The sequence below is a fragment of the Gouania willdenowi genome, unplaced genomic scaffold (assembly GCF_900634775.1).
Source record: "Gouania willdenowi unplaced genomic scaffold, fGouWil2.1 scaffold_412_arrow_ctg1, whole genome shotgun sequence".
NCBI lineage: Eukaryota > Metazoa > Chordata > Actinopteri > Blenniiformes > Gobiesocidae > Gouania > Gouania willdenowi.
This window is the reverse complement of record NW_021145173.1, coordinates 356,333-373,000: the sequence shown is the minus strand read 5'-3', so window position 1 is coordinate 373,000 and position 16,668 is coordinate 356,333. Positions and strand designations below refer to the sequence as shown.

Below are 16,668 nucleotides of genomic sequence, written 5' to 3'. Positions count from 1 at the left end.
GTGACATGTTTAGTCAGCAAAATCATCACTGCCATGAACACCTATGTAACAATGCATGTAGACATAGATCAAACATACGCACACTTACATATACACACAGTTGAACACACAACAGAAGTAGTTTTAATTTGAAGGAGACATTATGATTACTTCCTTCTTTCATTTCCCGTTTCTTTCTCTGACATTTTCATTTCTCTTTTTTAGTAAAACTGCCATAAAATACAATTCACATCACATCTGACACACACACACACACACACACACACACACACACACACACACACACATACACATACACACACACACACACACACACACACACACACACACACACACACACACACACACACACACACACACACACACACACACACACACACACACACACACACACACAGGTGATTCAGCCATTGGCCCCAGTTTTATTAATCTACTAGTACTCGGACTTTATTCCTTTTATTACTATATTTGAGTTGTTTACAACTGATGTGACCACAATTAATTTAAAGTAGTGTTTGTATCGCCACCTAAAAAATGACAACTTTTCATCAGACTGCTTCACGCTCATCATCTCTGCTGATTCATCGTGTGTGTGTGTGTGTGTGTGTGTGTGTGTGTGTGTGTGTGTGTGTGTGTGTGTGTGTGTGTGTGTGCGTGGGTGTGTGTGTGTGTGTGTGTGTGTGTGTGTGTGTGTGTTGGCACAGTGTAAAAACACTGGCTCTGATTGGTTACCATGAAACATGATAAGCCAATCATAATCGCTCACCTTGTTTCTAACCCACCTCCTCACTACAGCTGAGTAAGAAGCTTTAGGAAAACAGTTTATTCAATCAATATTTGTGACGCCCCACATTTTGCGTTCAGTAACAATAACGGCATTGTAACGGCAAAAAAAGTAATTAGTTAGATTACCCCGTTACTGTAAAACAAACACCGTTATTTTAAATGTTGTTATTCCAAACACTGTTCATGAGACACGTCTTTAACACAGAAACAGGGGGAAATTATGTTTTTCTGTGCATGTCACACTGCACTGCACTTCCTTGTTTTTTAGGTTTATTTGCTGATGAAACTAACTGTGACTGTTGTACAGATGTTACAAAACATGCTGACGAGGGCGAATAACACTTTTTATAAAAATGTGCAGACCCTCATGAGTTCCAGGAAATGCAGAAGTGATCCTCCCCTTTTCAACATGAGACTAGAGCAGTGTTAGTGAGCAGGTTGGACGCTCTAACGTCACTCTGCTGTTTTCACACTGTGAGCTGGTAACAGACACAGCTTCTTCTCTACAGCAGCAGCTGAAAAGGCTCTGAGCTGATGTGAGGTGAGGAATCAGTGAGTGTCTGATGAGCAGCTTCACTCTGATCACACACTGACTCAACCATGTGGATCCACTGCTGTCAAACATCTGCTGCTGCCACGGTTGGAACCTCAATTACAATTACAATTACAATTCATTACATGCAATTAGAATCGGAATTGTAACTGAAACAAATTTAGTTCAGAAAATTGTCTTTGTAATTGTAAATGATTTTTTCTTTTTTTTAAACTGTCAATTACAATTTAACGTGAACCTGTGGAACCATTTTACAGTTCTATGGCTTACACACATGTAGTTAACAATGATTCAAATATGTTTCATATCAGGTTTTCACTTCACATTCATTTTACCATCAAATAAATTAAATCTATGCTATACTCACTGTAAATATGAATAAGTTTCCACAACTCACAAACATTGAGGCAGTCGATTAACTTAAAAATCAAAATTTTCCAGAACCTAAAAGGTTGATGATTGGCTACGTGTACTTATTGATAACAGTTACATTAAAGTGTTATATGAAGTAGGTTTGTTTTTTAATAATCCCCATTTAAAACAACAGAAATAAGTTCATCATTCTTAACATGTAATTATTATATTATATTAAATTGCACTTCAGTTGTTTTTAAGTTATATTTAATTATAAAAAAAATATAGTTTACTCAAAAAATATTAGTCACTAAAAAGAAAGAACTTGTTTCACCAACTTAACATAATGAAGTTAGTAGAACTTTTTCTATAACTTTGAGTATAAACTATTTAATCTATTTAATGACTTTGAACGTTCAGGTTTACGGTGCTGACAGAAAAAAGGCTCAGACGTCCACACCATAAATATTAATACCAATATTTTCATTGATTAGGAAACCTAACAAGGTAATCAATAGATAAGAAACTAATTAGATGATAGATAATATTTATTAGTGTATTTTACAGCTGATTTAAAACATGGGTCAAACTGACCCGTTAGCATTAGAGATGCTAACAGAAAGCTAACACAAAAGGAAGGTTAGGTTTAATAAGGCTTATTTATTAAAGGCTCAGTAATTGTGATTAACTTCATTTGAACTTTAGTCATTGACAACATAATTGTAATTGACTTTAAGGGGAAAAATAACAATTGCAATTTTAATTGTAATATGAAAAAATGCTGGTTACCGTAATGGTAATTGAGTTGTAATTATAGACGTAATTGTAATTGTTCTTTCTACATTGTTCTTTGAAGGAGGAGCTTGGTTTGTAAACATACAGTATGATTGAACTATTTCAGTGATACAGGTTTTCATTTCTTCACTGTAATGGTTCTATAGATGAACACCTTTGACTGATATACAGTGTGTTTCTGTGTTGGTTCATACAGGCTGTTTTTAACATGTATATCACCGTCACATTATTATTTTCTCTTATTTGAAATAACTTTTGGAAACCCTTTGGTCACTGATTTTGATTTGCATTGTGCACGATGTGAATTGTTTTGTGGTCGACCAAATCCTAGAATTTCAGTGCTTTCAGTTTGATGAAGAGTGGGTTTAATGGTTCTCTCCACGTGCTTTTATTTACTGTTTTTATTGCTCTTTTCTGACCTTTGAATATTAAGTCTATGATTGTTTTATATGTGTTCCCCCACACGTCCACACAGTCAGTCATAAATGGGAGAATGAAGGAACAGAACAAGGTCTATAGTGATGACTGATTTAAAAAATACTAGACTTTTTGTAATATTGTGATTGACGTTGTTATTTTGTACTGTATATGTGACTTCCAAGATAGTTTGTTGATTGTGACTCCCAGAAATTGTATTTCATTCACTCTCTCTATTTTTATGCTATTTATTATTCTTATCTTTAGTCAGTTTAATGTCCGATTTCAAAGTATTATACGTTTTTTTTTGTTTATTTGAGTCAAACCAAGTCTTCAGTTCCTTTAATTTATCTACTAATGATTCCAAAAGTTGTTCCAAATTATCTCTGCAGCTGAAAAACTTAGAGGTGGATTCACTGAAGGTTTAGTGGTATTAAAACGTGTGCAAACACACACACACACACACACACACACACACACACACACACACACACACACACACACACACACACACACACACACACACACACACACACACACACACACACACAGAACATTTGCTACATAAAATAGAAGCAACATAAAATAAAACAGCTTTAACACATTAACATTACAGACACAAAAGTAAATGATCATTTCTTTTCGTGCATTACAGTTACAGGATCCTAGAAACTGATAAAGATACACAGCACACATGAACAGAGGCATACTTCCCTGTGTAAGACTGACAGTTTATTACAGCCTAGATAGAACAGAAACAGGAAGCACCAAACCACAGGCTGCAAATGTCCCTGAGACAACACCAGGCAAACACAACCCAGTACACGTGATCAACACAACATCCAGCAATGCATTAGTGAATAATGTTCTATAGAATATCTAAAATATCATAAAATAATGGCGTCTTACTTTCCAAACTACGTCTAAGGAGCCGTAGAGTCCTGAAATGTTGTCCTGCAGGGCTGTCAGCTTCTTCTTCTTTTCTCTCTCCTCTCTCCACAGGGCTTCCTGATTCAAACAAAATAGATAGAAAACAATTAAACAAACATTTACATAAATATATCACTGATGTATGAGGTGCCAATTGTAAAGTTGTGCATGTTAAATGATACAGCAACTTTTTGCAACATTTAGCAAAAAAAAAATAAATTTTTTAAGCAGATTTATAGCAATATTTGTGAAATTTGTGAGAATTGTTTTCTCTTAAAAAGATAATGTCAATTTAAATCTAAATGTTAAATATTGAATCTAAATCTAAATGTTAAGTTTAGATATTACATTTAAATAAACAGACCCATGACATTTAGGTTCAACATTTAGATTTAAGATTTATTTTTAACATTTAGATTCGGCTTGAACATTTAATATTTAGATTCAACATTTAATTTAGGTGTACATTTAGATTTAAGATTAAAAATTTAGATTTATATTTATGTTTAACATTTAGATTTAACATTGACATTATATTTAAAAAAAAAAAAAAACTCTATCACAAATTTAAAAAATATTGCAGTAAATCTGATCAAAAGTATGTTTTTTAAATGTGGTTTGTTGCTAAATGTTGCATAAGTTGCTGTTTATTTTAACATGCACAACTTTACAATCAGCACCACATAGAGATGTTGTCCTATGAAGGCATGGAGTGGTTAAAGATGTGATGTCATCTCAGAGCAGTGTGTGAGCAAACTGGTGACCAGCATGAGCTGGAGGAATCAGACTGTGTCAGAGACGTTTATAGAGAGAGTTGTAACATTAGAAGTTTAAAATGTTTGACCATCATGTGATTCATGGAGATTAATTATTTCACAGGAAGTTATTGTCGGGAAATTAGAATCTATTGATTCCTAGTGATGGACTGGGATTTTTGGTAATTTGTCATCAATACCTGCATTGATTTACAATATTTATACAGCACACCATCATATATATGTGTATATACAATATATGTTTATTTAGTTCTATAAATAGTTTTTTTCCTAACGTAAATTTATTTTAAAGATTAGTGTAAACAGCTAGTTTATCTGCTTTTTGACGTAGTTAAGGCCAACATTAATTTATTTAAAAATGTGTTGATATGTATTGTCTTTAATGTTCACAAACTTGTATTAAAAGCAATCACATCCCAATATTTATTAACATAATAATAGCCATACAACTTTTATACATACAACCAACTTCTATTTAGAAGTGGGGGTGTTTAAAAATTCATACTAGTTTATTTTCTTCCATTTCAGTAATCACATGGTAATTAAGGGCCTATGTAAGCTTAATGATTTAATGTAATTTATGACTTTCAGATATCATTAAAAAAACAAACCACATCCAGACAGGACACACTGACAACACATGTATTATTGTATACAAATATAAAAATAGATCTGTGAGGTAATCAGTGCATGTTTCACTGTCTATTCTGGGCACAGGCACACACACACACACACACACACACGCACGCATGCACGCACGCACACATGCACGCACGCACGCACGCACACACCCCCTGCTGTGACTGGGCTTGTCTTAACTACTCTTGGAGCCACGCCCATAATAAAAAAACATTTTTTGAGTTTCCACCTAGTGGCAGGTCAGCAAAAACCTGGGGGTTTACTATGAAAAAGTATTAAACAAAGTATTATGAATAAATCACTTTATGATGGTTTTGCTACAGTGATATACATTAATTTATCCTCATTCAGAGGAACAAAGTTTGAAAAGTTCTGTTTCTTCCCTCCTTTGTTATTCCACATTTTGTCAAAACTGAGCTCCAAACTGGACAGTTGGATTTTTGTCCCCTCATGACTCATAAGTAACTCCTCCTCCTAACAATCCTGGCTCCTCCTACCCTACATAAGAATGTGAGCTCCTCCCTCTCAAACGACCTCACAGGTAAAACAAACATAGCATCACAAAAGTTGTGCTGTTTTGGGCTGCCTTGAACAATGGACAAATATATGTTTACTACCCTCATCAGAGCCTTTCAGGACCCAGTGGCTGGATTTCATCTTTGCTGGTCATGCACCAAGAAAAATAAGCTGTCATGGCTAGTGGGAGGGGCCTGAAGTCTGTCCCATTCATTTTCCAAAAGTGCTTAGATCAGGCCGGACGAGGTATTAGAGGAAAGGTGTGGTCCCCGAGAGTCTGAAAATGTGCATCATTCCTGGGTAGAGTCTGATTTACACCCACTAGAGCAGAACGCAAAATTATTATGGTCAAAAAGTGGTATCAGAGGACAGGTTTTATTCACATACAGTATGTGCTCGGTTTTTGGCTAGAGTCTGAATTGTGCCCACTGGAGGCTCTAAAAAGTCAGTATTTCCCTCTACCGGGGAAAATAAAATAAATCTCAAATACTATTGTATATGTTGTTGGAATTCTTATATTATTAAATGTATTATATTAATTATGTAATTATAATTACAATTCATTATTTGTTACAGTTACAACGCAATTACAATCAGAATTATAACCGGAAAAAAAATATGTTGCTCTCATTATCATAATTGATTGTAATTGAGTTCAGAAAATTGACTTTGTATATGTAATTGTAATTGATCCTGATTTGCTTTGTGCACGATGTGAAGAGTTTTGTGGTCGACCAAATCCTAGAATTTCAGTGGCTTCAGTTTGATGAAGAGTGGGTTTGATGGTTCTCTCCATGTGCTTTTATTTACTGTTTTTATTGCTCTTTTCTGACCTTTGAAAATTAAGTCTGTATTTGTTTTATATGTGTTCCCCCACACGTTTACACAGTCAGTCATAAATGAGAGAATGAAGGAACAGAACAAGGTCTATAGTGATGACTGATTCAAAAAATACTAGACTTTTTGTAATATTGCAATTGACGTTGTTATTTTGGCTGTAATGTACTGTATATGTGACTTCCAAGATAGTTTATTGTCTATTATGTCTATTATGACTCCCAGAAATTATATTTCATTCACTCTCTCTATTTATATGCTATCTTTAGTCAGTTTAATGTCCGATTTCAAAATATTATACTTTTTTTTTTTTTTTTATTTGAGTCAAACCAAGTCTTCAGTTCCAAAAGTTGTTCCAAATTATCTCTGCAGCTGAGAAATTTAGAGGCATATTCACTAAAGGTTTAGTGGTATTAAAACGTGTAGAAATGTCACTCCATGAGCTAATAAGGTGTAAAAACCCAAGGGAATCAGGAATCAGAATCATTTAAATAGGGGCGGTCTCCACCACTTCTGCATGCGCACTAATCATTAGACGTTTTTTTTTTTCAGACATTAAGTGTAAGCTGGCTGACACGTTACACGCTGTCAGTGAGACACTTCTGAGGAAGGAGAGAGACATCACAGAAAGTGTCAAACAAAGGTAAAGAGCAACATCTACTCTTACACTTACACACAAATGGATTCTTTGCTTCTTTAGCAGCTGCTGCTCACCTGCATGTAGACATGATGTAACTGTGACTCCAGAGTCTTGATTTGACTTTTCAGCAAAACTTCTCTGCAGTGAGACTGTGGAGGTTAGAAAGGAAAAGAATGGTTGTTGTAATGTAGCAGACTGTTGGAAAATGTATGAGACAGAACTCAGGCTGGGCGATATATCAAGTTTTTAATAAATATTGATATATTTATTTAGGAGATATAGCATAGGACTATATTGTAATATTGATATAATTCACGTAACCTTAAAAGTTTCTTCCGTAGAGCCACCAGTATGCTTTATTCTGCTCTTACTATCTATCTTACTGTGGTGCTGTGCCTTATGAAAGTGGGGTGAGATTACCAAAGCAGTAACCTAACATATTACTAAGGACATGGTCCCCATAATGAGAAAGTCTATGATGCTCAGTAAAACACTGTGTGTGCTGTATAGATCCAGAGGTGTCTGTGGGTCAATAATGTTATAAACAGAACTCAAAACAACTGGTTACCATCACACTGTACGTTTACTGTATACAGGGGAACCTCAAACACTGCTTATTAGTCGTTACACAGGGGATGGTAACAGAAACGTGACATTAAACTACGTCCATGTGCTCAGTACAAATCAGGAAGTAGGCAAGTCTGACTCACCTCTGACCTTACGTTACCATGGTTACCATAGAGACCTTAAAGGGAAAGTCCTCAGAAGGCCATCGCAGAGTAGACAGTGACAGTTCTTTTTTTTTTTTTTTTTAATATCTCGATACTTTCAAGCTATATCATATATACGATACATATCTGGATATTTTGCCCTAACATTTGATCATTAATTATAATTAAAAAAAAACTGTACAGCACTTTGGTTAGCTGAATTTGTTTTTAAAATGAATACACATCATTTATTTAATGAATTATGATATTATTCTCTACACTTATATTAATAAAGGTCCCTGTGTGACATTAGACATGTAGCTTTAACTGACTGACCTTATTTTAAAGGTTTGTCTCTGAAAAACAGGTATGTTATGCTATAATACAGACAAAATACAGACAGCATATAAAGTGTGCTACCAGGGGTGCTAACACACTGGATCACTGTCTGATTCACCTCATCCCGACCTACAGGCAGAAGTTTAAATCTGCTAAACCTGTAGTAAGGTCTGTAAAGAAATGGACAGAGGAGTCAAAGCAGAAGTTACAGGACTGCTTTGACTGCACTGATTGGAGTGTTTTTGAAGCTGCATCAGACAACCTAGATGAACTGACTGACACTGTGACATCTTACATCAGCTTCTGTGAGGACATGTGTGTGCAGACCAAGACTTTCTGCACATACAACAACAACAAACCCTGGTTCACACCTCAACTCAGGATGCTACGTCAGGCTAAGGAGGAAGCCTACAGGAGTGGAGACAGGGACCTGTTCAGGCAAGCCAAGTACACTCTATCTAGGGAGATCAAAGTAGCCAAGAGGTGCTACACTGAGAAGCTAAAACAAAGCTTCTCAAACAAAGATCCTTCTGCAGTGTGGAAAAGCCTGCATGAAGTTACCAACTACAGGAAACCCTCCCCCCACCCTACTGGTAACAAAAGACTAGCTAGAGACCTGAACAGCTTCTACTGCAGGTTTTCACACCCACCCCCCAGCTCATTAGCATCAGCCCATCACCTGGACTCTGCCCTTCCTGCTCCCCCTACTCCCCCCCCACCTCACCCTCTGTCCCCCCACCTGCCCTGAAGATCAATGAAAGAGATGTGTGCCAGCTATTCAAGAAACAAAAGATCAAAAAGGCTCCAGGACCAGATGGAGTATCTCCCTCCTGCCTGAAAGCCTGTGCTGAGCAGCTGGCTCCCATCTTCACACGGATCTTCAATACATCACTGGAGCTGTGTGAAGTACCTTCCTGCTTCAAAAGCTCCAGCATCATCCCAGTCCCCAAGAAACCTGCCATCACAGGACTTAATGACTATCGACCCATTGCCCTGACGTCTGTAGTCATGAAGTCCTTTGAGAGGCTGGTTCTGAGCCACCTGAAGGACATCACAGGACCCCTGCTGGACCCCCTGCAGTTTGCCTATCGGGCAAACAGGTCTGTCGAGGATGCAGTCAACATTGGACTGAACTACATCCTGCACCACCTCGACTCCCCAGGGACCTACGCTAGGATCCTGTTTGTGGATTTCAGCTCTGCGTTCAACACCATCATCCCAGACATCCTTCACCAGAAACTCACCCAGCTCACAGTGCCGGCCTCCACCTGTCAGTGGATCACCAACTTCCTGTCTGACAGGAAGCAGCAAGTAAGGCTGGGAAGCATCACATCCAGCACCCGGTCACTCAGCACTGGCGCCCCTCAGGGGTGTGTTCTCTCCCCACTTCTATTCTCCCTCTACACCAATGACTGCACCTCAGGGGACCCCTCTGTGAAACTCCTGAAGTTTGCAGATGACACCACCGTCATCGGTCTCATCCGGGACGGGGACGAGTCTGCCTTCAGACGGAGGTGGAACAGCTGGCTCTTTGGTGCAGTCAGAACCATCTGGAACTGAACCCGTTCAAGACCGTGGAGATGACAGTGGACTTCAGAAGAAATCCCCCCCCACTCCCCCCCCTTACCATTTTAAATAGGGAATTGGCTACCGTGGACTCCTTCAGGTTCTTGGGATCCACAATCTCACAGGACCTGAAGTGGACCTCCCACATAGACTCAACCAGGAAAAAGGCACAGCAGAGGATGTAATTCCTGCGTCAGCTGAGGAAGTTCAACCTGCCCCAGGAGCTGCTGATCATGTTCTACACCTCCATCATTCAGTCTGTTCTGTGCACCTCCATCACTGTCTGGTTTGGATCTACAACCAAACTAGACAGACACAGACTACAAAGGATAATCAGGACTGCAGAAAAGATCATTGGTGTCGATCTGCCCTCCATCCAAGACTTATAGCTGTCCAGGGTCAGGAAACGGGCAGGTAACATCACTGCAGACCCCTCTCACCCTGCAAACAATCTGTTTAAACTCCTCCCCTCAGGCAGACGCTACAGATCCCTGTACGCCAAAACAACCTGCCATAAAAACAGTTTCTTCCCCCAGGCTGTCACTCTGATCAACACTAAACAGTCAAAGAGTGTCAGACCTGGTTCTGTGAAAAAACCCTGGAACCAAACATAACAACCCAGGATCAATCTGACACTGAGAATGTTCATGTACATACCTTTAATTTAAATGTTCTCCTGCACTACTTATCAATGCTCTACTGCACTATTTTCATTTTTTATTTTTATATTTTATTATTATCTTTCTTTTCTATTATTTTCCTTCTTTTTATCTTATTTTTTTATTTTTATTTTTTTCATTTTTATTTTTTTTTTTATACTATTATTATTATTATTATTATTATTATTATTATTATTATTGTTACTGTTGTTATTAATAATATTATTATTGTTATACTATTATTATTTTATCGAGTTTGCACATTCTAGTCTAACTACTGTTTATATTTATACTTATGTTTATACTTATTATCATCTTTTCTAGTTGATTGTTTATTATTGAATGTTTTCACTATTGGAGAGAGCACAGTTGACCGAGTCAAATTCCTCGTGTGTACAACATACACTTGGCAAATAAAGATGATTCTGATTCTGATTCTAATAGTTAGAGGAAACCCCAATTACATCACAGAGAAAACATTAATATATCTATATTAGGTATTGCCATTATGGTTCAATTTTATGCATCAAAGAAACATCTTAAGGCAAGGGCAAAATATCCAGATATATATTGTATATCGTGATATAGCTTGAAAATATCGAGATATTTAAAAAAAAAAAAAATCATTTTATTTTGGTGCTTTTGGTGAATTTGCATTTTAGCTATATATTTAGTTTCACCCATGACATTTAGGTTTAACATTTATATTTAGGATTTAGATTTCACATTTAACATTTAGATTAGGATTAAACATTTGAAATTTAGATTTAGATTTAACATTTAATGTTTAGATTCAACATTTAGCTTTAGATGTACATTTAGATTTAACATTAAAAGTTTAGATTGACATTTATATTTGACATTTAGATTGAACATTGACATATTTTTAAGAAACTCAACACAAATTTTAAAAATATTGCTGTAATTCTAGTCAAAAGTATGTTTTTTAAATGTGGCTTGTTGCTAAATGTTGCGAAAAGTTGGTGGGTGACATAACAGGGATTTTTGGTAAATTGTCATCAATAACAGCATTGATTTACATTATGTATACAGTACACCCTCATATGTATGTGTATTTACAATATATGTTTATGTATTGCCATGAATATTTTTTTTTTCCTAATGTAAATTCCTTTTAAAGATTAGTGTAAACAACTAGTTTATCTGCTTTTTGATGCAGTTCAGGCCACAAATAATTTGGTTAAAAATGTGTTGATATGTATTGTATACTATACAGGATGTATTACTTTAAATTTTCTTTAATGTTCTTAAACTTGCATTAAGATCAATCACATCCCAATGTTTATTGACATAATAATAGTCATACAACTTTTATGCATACAATCAACTTCTATTTAGAAGGACACATCCAGACAGAACACATTGAAAACATATTTACTATGTTCATACATATATACAAATACGCGTTAGATTTTTACTATGCACTTATACCAAGATTAATTAAATAATTAAATGGTTCGTCAAAGTCAGCAGGAGTGAACTAAATAAATCAGGATTATAACTTTAACAAAATCTGTGAGGTAATCATATTCAAATACTTCATTTGCACTTTTTCACAAATAACAGAACTGAAAAGCTACTGTTGGATAAAAAAAAAAAAAATGAAGATATGTAACCTGTAGGAAGATGAGATGAGTTATTATTAATGGGTTATATAACTGAGAATATTAATTATGATTATTAATATTACTTCAAATTTGCGGGGTGCCACTCCTTTTAACAGGAGAAATATGTCTAAGTTTTTAGACTAAACTCATCAATGTGAAACCAGGGAAAAGTGAATTCTACCAGCCATCTACACCATAATCACAGCTTTAATGAATCAGAGGAATCAAATATTATGTTCAACCTTTTATTCAAAAGTCAACAATTAGCACAGTCAAAATATCAATTGAAATGGGATAATTAAATCATGATAAAATGCATTTCTAGGCTAATAAAAGTGAGGATTATACGTAATAAAGTGAAATCACTAATCTAGGAGGATGCTAGTCTACTAAATATTGAATAAAAATGCAGGATACATATTCAATAATAAGATCATAAAATCAAAGAATAAAATAAAGAGAGCTCATAACAAAGAGAGGAGGACGGACAAGGGGGAGACGAACAAACATGAATGAGATGTACTGTGTGTGCAGCATGTTGTTAATGCGTGTAAGTTTGTAGTTATGGAAATATGTATGTGATCTATTGTAGATAAAGTTGCTGATGAAAGTTCATTCTGGTACCTTGGAGGTGAGGTCAGGCTGGACCTGGAGGTGCTGTTGAAGCAATGTAGCAGGACGTGCCACCGTTGGTTCTGTTTCGGTTCCACAGAATTTAGCCCCTTCAGCCGATCCGGGCGGTTAGGCCTTCGCAGCTGGCTTAGATAATGGCTCTTGGCTAACCCAAAGGGTCGCGGGCCGGGCTTCCTTTCGGCTGTTACGCACGTCACTGGGTGCGGAATTCGTCCGAACCAAGCAGCTGTTGATTACAAAATCTAACTGTTTCAACTAAAAATAAAAATGAAATGAAAGACTGGAAACATGAGGGAAGACGGGTGAGCATGAACGCCCGCGTCCAAAACTATAGTTTCTGGTCGCGCGTCTTTTTTTAAAGGACGTTTGGCGACGCCTTTTGGAGGAGGCGTCTGGGTGGATCCTTCTGTGATCATGTCGGTGATTGGTCAATGTCTCTGCTTTCAGCTTGTGGGTGTGTCTTGGGTGTGTGTAAGTGTAAGACAGAGACAGACGACAAGGGATGATTCTAAACATAAAAGAATGCCTAATAATTAATTCCACATATTTCAAAACATCTTTTCAACATCATATCCTGAAATATCATGTATTACGAAAGAGTTTGATACCAAACACGACTAGGAAATAGCCTCGAATCACTTTAGGAACTAATTAATGCATTTTACCTGTACTTACTCATAACATAAATGTCAAAAATCATGGTATGCCTCCTCTTAACTATACGGTTGCAGTAAATACCTCAAACTAACTTTTGTGATGTTTTTCTGGTAATTTTAAGCACTTTTAAATGATGAACACTTTAAAATAGCTTTCTGTTGTTATTAAATTACATGACACGAGTGCAGACACATTTGCAATTTCAATTACAGTAGAAATCATTCCAAAAATGTTTTCATTTGTAACTTTTCAGTCCAGCACATGTCCTTTGTTCTCATTTGAGCGGGAGAACTGGGGTTATTCCATCTTCCTGTGTAACCATTGGTTTGGGTTCGGGAGGTGACAACATCTGCAGGGGGTCAAAGGGGTCATTGGGACAGTTCTTTGATGTTACAGCATCCAGAGGTATCTGTTTGATAAGGGGGAAGGAGAGGGATGTTCTTCTTTTGATCATAATGTAGCAGGGAGGTGATAAAGGGAGACAAACTGTTCTCGGATTCTCCCGTTCCTTTGTTCGGGCAGGAAGGGGAGACGGCCACCCTTGGGGCACGTTTGCATTTCACAGCAGGAGGTAGACTCTCTGACTCCACGGACTGGTGAAGCCAGTGTTCTAAGTCAGGTCAACTTGGGGGTTTAGTTCCCTACAAACCTATGTGGGTAGATAAAAGTGAGTTGTGTGTGAAGTAAACTCAAGTAATTCTGCAGGCACATTTTCAGGCATTAAGTAATCATTATTATTATTAATTAATTCATTAATTTAATTTAATTTACTACAGCAAAATAAATCATGTTTAAAAATATTTTCACTAATTCCACATTGTTGGATGAATGGCATTAATGAAACTGTGGTTAAGGCTGACTTTATCTGCTAACTTTATCCAGTAACATTAACATATCATGATGATTTCAACATTGACTCTTTAAACCAGCACAGAATTTGGTCGTTTGCTTTTTTTTTGTTAAGCGGAGGATTTTTATGCTTTTCTGTTTTAAATAACAGCATGTATTCTGTTTTTTTAATTTATTTTGCAGAAAAGCTGTACTTCAATTAACTTAACAGTATCATAGCCAACATCTGCATTGCTGCACCCCATGGTATTCAATTCAGAGGGTCCAGCTCTGATAGTGGGGTCTCCTAACCCAGGCCTGGTATCATAGTCCATCAGTTCTGGCCCCTCAATGCCGATTCTGATGAGGTCCTCCTCTTTGGTGTGGAATAGTGTATGTGCTGTGCATGCACGCTCTACTCCGCTCGGCACACTCGGCTCGTTCTTCCTCGCTCCCCCCCCACCACAGGTCCAATAAGCACGCCCCACATATGCTCCGTCAAAATGCTCGGTGAGCTTAGCGCGCTCTACCCTGCCCTGCGTCTGCTTGTTGCGCCCCAACTGTGCTTTGCTGCTCTGCGTGGCTCTGACGCCTGTCCCCAGTGTTGGTGACGCAGCAGCTGTGTGTGTTTGTCCCAGTATCTGTGAACGCAGCATGGACCATGTCTCTCCTGAGTGTTGGTGACGCAGCAGCTGTGTGTTTGGGGACATGGTGGCATGTGTAGTGTCTGTGTCTGACCCTGATTCACAGGAGGAGGACTTAGAGAGGACGAGGAAGTTTCATCCTTTTGGATTTTCAAAATAAGGTCATCCTAAGCCCTCGCACAGATGTGACCAAATGAAATTTAGTATTTTGTAGCATGTAGCGTTGGCATCACAGCGTGTAACATTTAGCGTTAGCATCACAGTGTGTAGCATTTAGCATTAGCATCACAGTGTGTAGCATTTAGCGTTAGCATCACAGTGTGTAGCATTTAGCGTCAGCATCACAGTGTGTAGCATTTAGCGTTAGCATCACAGCGTGTAGCATTTAGCGTTAGCATCACAGCGTGTAGCATTTAGCGTTAGCATCACAGTGTATAGCACTAACTCTCATCCAGTCAGTGTGCTGTTAAACTTCAGAGCTCCAGATATCTGTTGTGAAACTCAGAGCTTTGACATCTTTTATCTTCTCTAATGTGTGTTTACACTCTTTACCATGATACTCAGGTAGCGCTGTCTGTCTCACACTCATATCTTCAGCTCATCATCTCGTGACGTGGAGATGGATCAGGACACGGTGAAGGAACAACATGAGATCCAGACTGAAGATCAGAGGTGAGACCACGTCAGAGCTCAGCACTCACACCTCTGTACATCAGTGTTACACTGTGTGTGTGTGTGTGTGTGTGTGTGTGTGTGTGTGTGTGTGTGTGTGTGTGTGTGTGTGTGTGTGTGTGTGTGTGTGTGTGTGTGTGTTTTCAAGGACCAGGAAGAAGCTCACATCTGGACCTGGACCCAGCTGTGTGTCCTTTAGAAGTGACCAGTCCATGGATGTACCCATTGTCTTCAAAGGAGGTCCATCTACTGACCCACAGTGAGTCCACATAAAGAAGGTTGCTGGTTGTCTTCCTGATGGTCCAGGGGCCTCATTTATTGATCCGTTCATAGAACTGGTTCTAAATACGTTCAGACCAATGAAATGTAGAATGTGCACCAGTACAAAAAGAATCAGTATTTATGAAGCGTGTGGACAGAGGTCGTACACACAGCAGTGTTGATTAATCCCACCTGTTCTAAAGCTAGCACATGTTCAGGATCATTTACATTTATTGTTTTTTTTCTCCATATTTCATGACTTTTCCTAATTTGATATAATATATTAAACATAAGATGATCATGATGATATTTATTCATTGTGATGAACACATATTACACACATTGGTGTAAAACGTGTGTGTGTGTGACTTTACATCTCCACACCTACAGAGTTGATACATGACATTGTAAAGTAAAACTGATATTTCATTTTTTCATTTTCAAACATGTGAAACCCCTCACACACAAAAAACAACCACAAAAACATAAAAAAACCCATAAAGTAAAAAATAAATAAATAAAAACTCATCCACTGTTAAAAGAGGAGTGAAACTTTATAGTGAATAACTCCATAGGAATGTGTATGAACTGTGTATGAATGATGGTGGTGGTCAGAGGGGCCGTAGCCACACTTCTGTCAGTCTGCTCTAGGACATCTGTGGCTACAATGTAGCTTACCACAACTAGTATGACTGGTGTGAATGAATAATTGTTTCTGTTCATGCTTTGACTCTATTATTATCATTATATAAAGAGATAAAAATAAGTAAATATATATGTCTATGAATGTTCACCAGATCCACTAACTGTAAAAGTGAAAGTTAGTCT

General features: G+C 37.4%; 1 long non-coding RNA gene across 1 annotated transcript; it reads left to right on the top strand.

Moving 5' to 3' along the window:
• Nucleotides 1–1,314: 1,314 nt before the first annotated feature.
• On the top strand, nt 1,315–15,865 carry LOC114460163 (uncharacterized). The gene is made up of 4 exons (XR_003673560.1): nt 1,315–1,425; nt 7,156–7,246; nt 15,505–15,579; nt 15,728–15,865. It is a non-coding gene; the product is annotated as an uncharacterized LOC114460163 (long non-coding RNA).
• Nucleotides 15,866–16,668: the final 803 nt, after the last annotated feature.